Source organism: Centrocercus urophasianus, unplaced genomic scaffold (assembly GCF_019232065.1).
Source record: "Centrocercus urophasianus isolate 14NV4802_14NV808 unplaced genomic scaffold, USGS_Curo_1.0 seq_11, whole genome shotgun sequence".
In the NCBI taxonomy this organism is placed as follows: Eukaryota; Metazoa; Chordata; class Aves; order Galliformes; family Phasianidae; genus Centrocercus; species Centrocercus urophasianus.
In genome coordinates, this window is record NW_024884253.1 from 5,378,257 (window position 1) to 5,384,950 (window position 6,694).

At 41.9% G+C, this 6,694-nt stretch overlaps 1 non-coding gene across 1 annotated transcript; it reads right to left on the reverse strand.

Moving 5' to 3' along the window:
- Positions 1-5,762: 5,762 nt before the first annotated feature.
- On the reverse strand, positions 5,763-5,836 carry TRNAN-GUU. The gene has a single exon. It is a non-coding gene; the product is annotated as a tRNA-Asn (tRNA).
- Positions 5,837-6,694: the final 858 nt, after the last annotated feature.

A 6,694-nucleotide genomic window follows, 5' to 3' on the forward strand; every position in this document is an offset into this window, starting at 1 on the left:
CTTCTAATTAAAAAATTATATAAGATCACACTTTGCTGGGATAATATTTGCTATGGAACAGAAACAAAATAAAGTTTATTATTCAACACCTACAGATTTCAGATCAAAGCAATATCCTGATGCACAGGTCTGCATTAGGTTCTGCTACCTAAACAAAGAGTGGAGGAAGGTGGAAAAATGTGTTGACTTTGCATTACCCACTAAACATTTAGTGCACATGACTGGGCTTGACCTTTCTGTTCAAACAAATACTCTCATCAACCAGGACAATGGAAGATGTCAGAGTATAATGCGTGATATATATTCCACACACTGACTGAACTGGATATGGCCCATTTTACTTTCCAGTGAAGTAAGCCATGCTGAACACACATTTATTTCTGTTTTATTATTATTGTTATTACTATTATTATTATATCCCCTCTGCATTGCGATATTGAACAAAATTGTTTTTATTTTTGTAGGGTTTTTTGTTTGGTTGGTTTGTTTTGTTTTTATGCCGAAGTTTATACAGCTTTCTTTGCCTTTGTGCTTAACCTGAAGTTTTGACTCCATTCACTGTGAATGCACTGTATAGATAGTCATCATAATCAAACATGAATACTTGATGAATTTTTAAGGGAATTTCCTTTTATATATGAATCCAACATGTTTTTGTTTTTGTTTTCTGATAGAGATGAAGAAGTGCTTTGTACTGTGCGAAAGATTTTACAGACAAGTAAAATAGAAGAGACCAGTCAGTCTCTTTCTCCAAAGAAGCAGCCTTGATAATGATGGGACTGTACAGCCAATCCTCTGTGTTCTTACTGGAAACAAAAATTCTGCTTGTAATTATAAACTTGCTAAATTATTTATTTTTCCTTTTTCACGCCATTAAATATGATCTTTGATTCTATTCTTCAGAGCTTTGGTGGTGCTTTTGGTAAAACTCTAGGGACGAAAACAGGAGAGAGATGACAATGTGGCAATCTCATTTATTGCACCAGCATTTGTCTCAGGATCAGTCACCCACCACTGGCTATTTCTATTAGTTTTTCCAGGGAAATAATAGTTTACCTCTTCACTGGCCTGAGGTGTTCATCCCCATTCTTTAACAGAAAATATAGAGCACTTTAACAGAAAATATAGAGCAGTACATAAAAGTTCTTCTAGTCCTTGTTCTTTCCCAATGCCTTCTGTCTTCTGTCATCAGTGGTACTTCTGGTCTCCCCAGCCAGACCAGAGAGCAGAAATTACCAAAGAAAGGACCAATATTACCTCATCAAATTCAAAAAAGAGCTGCAAAGCTTTGAATCAAATAAGCTCTGTTTTCTTTGTTTGTTTTCTTTGCTGTTTTTTGTTTGCTTTTTCTTTATTAAAAAAAAAAAAGGGGCAATTTCAAGGTTAAGTACATATAATAATAAAAATCATTTTTAACATATTATATACTTACAGTCCTTTAGAGGTTACAAAACAAAGGGAATCATTTCAACTGCCACCAATGAAGAATTATGGCCATGTCTGTGTCCTAGAAGTATTTTCTGTTGGCAGTTCAAGGTTTTGTAGAGGCAAGTGGAGATTTGGATACTGGTTTGGCTTTGTATCTTATGCAAAATACAGTCTCTCCAGCAGATAATGCCTCCAATCCAACAAAACAAGATTTCTAATCAATCCTGAGTATGATCCAAGAGTAGTGAGAACTATTTAACTGTGGGGAAAATAAATGTCTTAAAAATGAAATCTCACAATTTGTCCAAATAATGCCTCTAAAGAAAGACTATATGAATAATTTTTAAATTTTCTTTACAGTTTGAGCACAAACCAGTATCTGTGGGAGTAAAAAATGTTTCTAGTACTGCAGTTGTCTGCTGTAGTTAGTCACTGTATTTTTGCTTTCTATGTATAGCTTCAGGATGCAGAAGTCAAATCCAAAATGATCTATTATATGCAAAATGATCTATTATATGCAATACTACAGGCCACCTGACCAAAGGGAGATTGTTGATTGTTGAAGAGGCTTTGTTACTTCAGATGCTCATGGGCTCTTCTCCTGATCGGGGACTTCAATCACCCAGATATCTGTTGGAAAGATCACATGGCGAGATCCAGGAGGCTCCTGGAATGCATTGATGATAACTTTCTGGTCCAGGTACTGAACAGGCTGACTAGAGATGAAGTGTTGTTGGACCTGCTGCTCACTGCGGAGGAGATCATTAAAGGCTTTAAAGTTGGAGGCAGCCTGGGCTGTAGTGACCATGCCTTTGTCAAGTTTGTGATCTCGAGGGATGTGGGCCTGGCAGAGTGGCATCAGGACCCTGAACTTCGGAAGAGTGAACTTTAAGCTGTTCAATGGACTGTTGGCCAAGATCCCCTGGGATGCTGTCTTTAAAAACAAAGATGTTGAGGAGAGCTGGATACTCTTCAAGGATGCCTTCCTGAGAGCAAAAAAGCTCTCCATCCCTCTGAATAAGAAAGGAGGCAGAGGAAGTAGGAAACCGGCATGGCTTGGCAAGGACCTGCTGGGCGTGCTGAGGGCAAAGAAAGGTGCGTACAAACTCTGGAAATAAGAACATGTCATCTGGAAAGAATACAGGGATGCCGTCTGGACTTGCAGATGTGGGATTAGGAAAGCCAAGGTGCAGGCAGAACTAAAGTTGGCAAGGGACATGAAAAACAATAGGAAGACATTCTACAGGTACACTGGCCAGAAGAGACAGGCCAAAGCGGATGTACCTCCTTTGGTAAATGTAAAAGGAGAACTGGCTTCAACAGACAAAGAGAAGGCTGAGGTACTGAATGAGTTCTTTGCCTTGGTCTTCACTGGCAGCCAGGATTCTAGTATTTTTCGTGTCCCTGAGCCCTGCATCCCTAAACTTCTAGGTGGGGACCGGGGCAATAAATCCCCACCCAGTGTAAGGGCAGAGCAAGTCCGAGACTGCCTCATGAGACTGAATGCGTACAAGTCTATGGGGCCGGATGGTGTGCATCCCAAGGTTCTGAAGGAGCTGGCTGAAGTGGTTGACAAACTGCTCTCCATCATACTTGGAAAGTTGTGGCTGCCAGGTGAGGTCCCGGATGACTGGAGGAAGGGTCACATCACTCCCATATACAAGAAGGGGAGCAAGGGGGACCCTGGGAACTACAAGCTGGTGAGTTTCACCTCTGTGCCTGGGAAGATCATGGAACAGATCCTCCTGGATGACATGCTTGATCACATGAGGAATGAACGTGTGATCCAAGACGGCCAGCATGGCTTCACTAGTAGTAGGTTATGCTTAACCAATCTGGTGGCCTTCTATGATGGAGTGAAGGCATTGGTGGATAAGGGAAAGGCAATCGATGTCATTTACCTGGACTTGAGCAAGGCCTTTGACATGGTCCCCACCACATCCTTATCTCCAAATTGGAGGGATGTGGATTTGATGGGTGGACCACTCGATGGATAAGAAATTGGTTAAAAGGCCGCAGACAGCCTTTATATTCAGCACTAGTGAGGCCGCACCTCGAGTACTGTGTCCAGTTTTGGGCCCCTCACTGCAAGAAAGATATTGAGGCCCTGGAACGTGTTCAAAGGAGGGCAACAAAGCTGGTGAGGGGTCTGGAACACAGGCCATATGAGGAGAGGCTGAAGGAGCTGGGAATGTTCAGCCTGGAGAAGAGGAGGCTCAGGGGAGACCACATTGCTCTCTATAACTTCCTGAAGGGAGGTTGTAGTGAGCTGGGGGTCAGCCTCTTCTCTCGTGTCATTAGTGATAGGACCAGGGGGAATGGTTTCAAGCTACGGCAGGGGAGATTCAGGCTGGACATGAGGAAGTATTACTTTTCAGAAAGAGTGGTCAGGCACTGGAATGGACTGCCCAGGGAGGTGGTGGAATCACCGAGCCTGGGGGTGTTCAAGGAAAGACTGGATGTTGTGTTGAGGGACATGGTTTAGTAGGAGCTATTGGGAATAGGTGAACGGTTGGACTGGGTGATCTTTTAGGTCTTTTCCAACCTTGGTGATTCTATGATTCTTTGATTCTATGACAGAGGGTGGTCATCAATGGTTCTATATCCAGGTGGAGGCCAGTAACAAGCAGCGTCCCTCAAGGGTCTGTCTTGGGACCAGTGCTCTTTAACATCTTTATCAATGACATCTATGATGGAATCGAGTGCACCCTCAGCAAGTTTGCTGATGACACCAAGCTGAGTGGTGTGGTTGACACTGTGGAAGGAAGGGATTCCATTCAGAGGGACCACAGCAGACTTGAAAGGTGGGCCTGGGTGAACCTAATGAGGTTCAACACAGCAAAATACAAGGTTTTGCACTTGGGCCAGAGAAATCTCAGGCATCCATACAGACTGGAAGGAGCAGTTCTTGAGAGAAGCCTTGCAGAGAAGGACTTGGGTGTCTTGATAGATGAAAAACTTAACATGAGCCAGCAGTGTGCTCTTGCAGCTCGAAAAGCAAATGGTGTCCTGGGCAATCAGAAGAGGAATGGCCAGCAGGGACAGGGAGGTGATTGTCCCCCTCTACTCTGCTCTTGTTGGAACCCCCAGTACAAGAAAGACAGAGAGCTGTTGGAGCGGGTCCAGAGGAGAGTCACAAAGATGATCATGGGAGGACTGGAGCACCTCCCCTATGAAGACAGGTTGAGGAGCTGGGCTTGTTCAGCCTGGAGAAAAGAAGTCTGAGGGATGATCTCATTGCCAGCCTTTCAGTACCTAAAGGGAGCCTACAAAAAGGAGGGGAATCAACTCTTTGAAAGGATATATAATGGCAGGACAAGGGGAAGTGGTTTTAAGATGAAGGAGGAAAGATTTAGGTAGGATGTCAGGGGGAAATTCTTTACAGAGAGAGTGGTGAAGTGCTGGAACAGGCTGCCCAGAGAGGTTGTGGATGCCCCGTTCCTGGAGGTGTTCAAGGCCAGATTGGATGGGACCCTGGGCAACCTGGTCTAGTATTAAATGGGGAGGTTGGTGGCCCTGCATGTGGCAGGGGAGTTGGAGATCCTTAAGGTCCCTTCCAACCCTGATTCTGTGATTCTGTGAAAATGGAGAGAATGAAAAGTCTGACCAAAGCAGGAAGCATATTGCATTGGAGAAGTCAAGTATCCAGGATGGGTCAATCTTGATGTCTCATTCGGCAGTCATTTTTTGCTTCAGTGATGGAGGACTACATCTCTATGACACACAAATTGGATTACTGGAAAAAATAAAATAGCTGAAATCATAAAATCAAGATAATCAAGAAAATGCAAAATTAAAGATAGAATATGTAGCACATCAGTCATCTATACAGTAAATGAGGTAGTAAAAATGGAACCAAAAAACAAGATAGGCATATGCAACGACTAATGGCTAGCAGAGGAATAACGTTTCCTTACCTTAATCAAGAAGAAGTATATTGAACTCCAAGGTTTTCAGGTGGCCTGCATTTCTTTAGAAAATATTGTGAAAAGTAAATATTTCAGCATCTAAGTTGTCCTCATTTAGCACAGAGCAGTGAAAGCAAGAGTTCCTGATACCTCCAAGTCTAAGCTGTATTGGGAGCGTGTAGGTACAGATCCGTCTTGTCACGGTGTCCTGTATCACTTTGGGCTTCATCAGCTTTCCTGAGCAGCATGGCAAGGAAATTTATGCCTGCATAAATAAACAGATGCTGGCTTTTTTGACATTTCAAATCACTCTAGGAAATGATAAAGCAACTTTTCTCTCTCTTTTCCAAAATCAACCCCCACAGGTACCAAGATTAGAAGGAACCTCCATCACATCACTCGTGAGGGTCCAACCTCCAAACAGCTCGTCCCTGGGTGGGCTCGAACCACCAACCTTTCGGTTAACAGCCGAACGCGCTAACCCATTGCGCCACAGAGACTGTCCTTTGCTGATCCTCCTGTCATTTTTTAAACATAGAGACATCTACCCAACCAGGGATCTGTTTTCAGATGATGAATTTGAATTCCAAGAAGGTGGAAGCCCCCATTATATAAATCCAACTTATATACAAGTTCAGAAAGCTCACTCTTCTCTTCACTCTTGTTCTTTTCTGTATCAATCTTTGTCTGTCCTCCTTCAGAGGCAGGTTTCAGGATCCCTCTTTCATTCTTTATTAGAGGAAATTAATACTGCCTTTAGATTGTTTCATCTACCTGCAGTTCCTATTGTAATGAGCAGTAGCCAATTCTCAGAAAGAAAATCTACAGTGAAATAAGAAATGGAATCCATGATCTGAAACCTCAGTTTAGAATCTTAACTCTTACATTGTACTTTAGGAAAATAAAAAAATAAAAATAAAAAAAAAATAAAAAAAAACACCCACTAAACTAAACCAAAAACACCATACATTTTGAGGGGCTGAGCATCTCCTGTCTAGAACCAGATAGGATTATTCTATCTGTTTGCTGACACTCATCTATTCTGATAGTGGCTAAAAAGGCTCATTCCTACAGCACAGACTTAATTTTGATTCTAAATAAATGACTCACAGTCTTGTTTTAAGTACATATTTAAATGTCCATACGACTGAGGCTTATGTAACAGAATTGGAGTATTTTCATACTCCTGACTTTTCATTCAACTAAGTCATCCTACTCCTTCAGTACATCTTATCATTGTTTAAATGTCAGGATTTAAAATTCTTTAGGATATTAATGGATTTTTCATTGTATTCATTTTTCTGTAAAACTTAATATAATAGTCAGCTGTTGGAATTAGTATATATTATATTAAAACA